Below are 3,602 nucleotides of genomic sequence, written 5' to 3'. Positions count from 1 at the left end.
CTGCCCATACACTAAACTTACTAGCCCAACAGCAAACTAAATTTAGAAATGCTATCTTCAAAAACCATCTTGCCCTAGACTATCTCTTGGCAGCTGAAGGGAGAGGTTTGTAGAAAATTCAATTTCTCTAACTGCTGCCTAGAATTGGATAGCACTGAAAAGGTTATTGATGAAATTACAAGCAAAATAGTAAAAATTGCTCATGTCCCAGTGTGAACCTGGAATGGTTGGAATTTAATTAATCTCTTTGGAAGCTGGCAGTCAATAGTAAACAATTTCAAACTTTTACTGGGAATAATTGCCTTCCTCATAGGAGCATGCAACATCCTTCCTTGCCTCTTCCCTTTCATCATAAACAGAATGTGCACCCTAATAAATGATATAATAAAAAGACAGACAGCTGCCCATCTCATGGCTCTATATGCATACCAGTTAGTGCAGAGGGACTCTGACAATAGTGATGCTGAAGCTTAATATCTTAAGCTTGGCCTCAAAGGGGGGAATATAATATAGCCTGTGCATAAATTCAAAATTGTTTCCGAGTGTACCTAGTCTCTAGAAATCCAAATAAGTAATATAGGCCCTACAGTATTTGAATGTTTAGAAAGGATGTAAGACTGAATGTGTATTCAAGGTTGCATCCAGACAAAATGTGGAGGATATGCTAAATTCAAGCTGGCTTGGAATGTGGGGAATATGTGTTAAAGCAAGTTCACCTGGAGGAAATAACCTAACTAATACTCAGATAAAACATTTGAAGAAACTAACAAAAAGTCTTTTTGCATACAAGCACCATTTGTCTCCTTACTCTTATTTCCTCTGTATAAAAGGGACCAAAAAATTCTATTTGGGGCTCGGAAAGGAGTCTGCTGAGTCTAGCCAGTCAAAATAAACCAACTTCCTTCTCAAAGTTCTCATGTCCTGGCCTTCGATACTGCGTACACCCAACTTCTCTACGACAAAGGGGTCTTGCCATAAAGAAGGGCAGATTGGGGTAAAATGTAAGGAACAGCTTTTAGAGGTAGGAGTTGGAGGTTGGTGAAAGAACCTGTCAGATTTCTAGGTCCATGGAGCAGAGGTCACCTTTCTGGTCATTCCACATAGTCTTGTGTTAGGGGACAGGTGGTTTTAAGCATTAGATATTATTTAAGACTTCATATTTATGTAGGAGTTTGTTGGGTGCTGTGATGGATATAAAAATTTAGTCCCTCTGTTAAATGAGGTTGCATTCTTTTGGGGAGGAGAAAGTGCATACAATCCAAAGCTTCAGCTCTTATTACCTTGAGTCTAGTTTACACATTATTATCTAAATGCAGATTAGACCAGGCTGCCCTACTGTTTAAAAGCCTCTAGGTTTGCCTTGTTGCCTACAAGATAAAGGTATGGCACCTTCTCATGATATAAAAGGCTCTCCATTCTTGATCTGGGTTCTCTTCCACCATTTCTGACCTCAACCCAATTTCAAACTGGGATTGGAGAGGGTGGGAAGCAGAACCAAGGAAGAATTTTCATATCAATCATAGAATAGCTGAGTGTGACCAGGGAAGATAACAGAGTTTGGTGTTGGACATGCTGATTTTGAGCTGATGATGGGAAATCTCGATGGGTGCATCTAGCAGGCATTTGGGAGATATTGTATGGGTGATATTTAAGAGGGATCCTATGGCTAGTTATACAGATTTGGGGGGGGAGGTGAACCTCATGATATGTTAGACATAGTGGATTGAACTAAAGGATAAAGGACTCTGAAAGACTCAAATACTGACTTTGGATAAACATTTTGAGCCTTGGAGAATACCCACAATTAAGGAAGGCAGGGAGGACTTGGATTTGGTGAAGCAGTTAAAAAGAGGGACAGATGAGGACTTGTGCATGTGATTTTTGTTTTGGAGACTCACTCTAACCTTTTTTTTTTTAAGCCCACTGGTTCCAGTTTTAGGGTAGAAGATATAGAGCGACACTAAAATTTCTCTGCTTTTCATTCCCAAGGAGAAACTTGGATGATCTATGTGGGAAATGCCTCTATAGGAAGCCAGTCTTTTACTGAATTTGTCCTCCTTGGCTTCTGTGGCATCCCTGAATTGCACCTCCCTTTCTTTGTTGTGCTCACTGTCATCTATATCTTCACTGTCATAAGGATCATGCTGGTCCTCGTGGCAGTGATTAGCTCCCTGAGACTCCACATATCCATGTATTTCTTCCTGGCTAATCTGTCCCTCCTGGAGCTCCTCTACACTTCCACAGTAGTGCCCCAAATGCTGGAGGGCTTCTTGCAGGAGGCAGCCATCTCTGTGGCTGGGTACTTGCTCTAGTTCTTTATATTTGGCTCTCTAGCCATGACTGAGTGCTTCCTGCTGGCTGTAATGGTATACAATTGCTACCTTGTGGTCTGCTACCCACTCCGCTACCCTCTCCTGATGGGTCCCAGATGGTGCTTGGGCCTGGTGTTGACAGCCTGTCCCTCTGGCTTCCTGGTAGATGGACTCATTGTTGCCCTGATGGTGCAGCTGAAGTTCTGCCACCCCAACCACATTAACCACTTTTACTCTAACTTCATGCCCCTGGTGGAGCTGGATGTTCAAATCCCAGAGTGGCCCAGGTGACAACATCCATTCTCTCCATGGCCTGCCTCGCTGTTTCCTTTGGACTGATCCTGACATCTTATGCCAGATCCTGGTGGCCGTGCTAAGAGTTCCTGCTGATTTCAGCAGGTGAAAGGCTTTCTCCACCTGCTCCTCTCACCTGGTTGTACTGTACACACTCTACGGAACCCTCATGATTTTGTATATTGAACCTCCTGCTGCCCACTCTCTTCTCTCCAAGGTCTTTTCCCTGCTCTACATGGTGCCCACCCCCAGCTTCAACCCCGTGGTTTACGCCCTGAGGAACAAGGCGGTTCACTGGGCACTGAGGAGACTTCTCTACGTTAGGCAAACTGAAACACCAGAGTGAAGGAGGAGGGTGGTGAAGATTTTGATTTGCACACTTCCAAAGGGAAATCTTATATGATTGGATGGAGAAGAATAACTTTATTCTATTCTGATGCTCCGTTCTGAGCTTTTATGTAGTTATTATGAAAGTGAGGATGGTAGGGCAATAATTTTCAAATTCTATATTAAAAAATTATTTAAACTTTGTAAGTTTTTCTTAAATACCCCATGAATATTTAATATAGGAAAAGAGAATGCAAAGATGAACAAAATTAGCAACATCAAAAAAAAAAAAACACCTAGAAATATAAGCTGCATTAGTATTGAATGACATTCCAGAATTTTGTTCTCTCTATATATATATACTTATAACATGTTGGAGCCTAAAATTTATAATCTGGTTTTCCATGGAATAGCATGCTATGAGTATCTTTCTATATTAATAAGTATCTCCTTTATTCTTCTAGGTTTCATAGTATAGCAAAACATGGTTTCTTTAGATAATATTCTATTTTGGGGAATTCTTGGTTGTATTTAAGTCTTGCCTGTACAACATCATTTACATTTGTGATTTTCCTGGATAAGCTCTTAGGAGTATAATTGCCAGGTGTTACCGCCTTTCTCCACCCCTCCTCCCCTTTCAGCCCCCGCCATCTTTCCCGCCAGTCCCGC

At 41.6% G+C, this 3,602-nt stretch overlaps 1 pseudogene; it reads left to right on the top strand.

Annotated features, from left to right (window-relative positions):
* The first annotated feature begins 2,000 nt into the window (after positions 1-2,000).
* Positions 2,001-2,952, top strand: LOC101434253 (olfactory receptor 11A1-like; annotated as a pseudogene).
* Positions 2,953-3,602: the final 650 nt, after the last annotated feature.

The sequence above is a fragment of the Dasypus novemcinctus genome, chromosome 22 (assembly GCF_030445035.2).
Source record: "Dasypus novemcinctus isolate mDasNov1 chromosome 22, mDasNov1.1.hap2, whole genome shotgun sequence".
NCBI classification, from domain to species: domain Eukaryota; kingdom Metazoa; phylum Chordata; class Mammalia; order Cingulata; family Dasypodidae; genus Dasypus; species Dasypus novemcinctus.
Note: the sequence above shows the minus strand (reverse complement) of the source record. Positions and strands in the feature narration are given on the sequence as shown.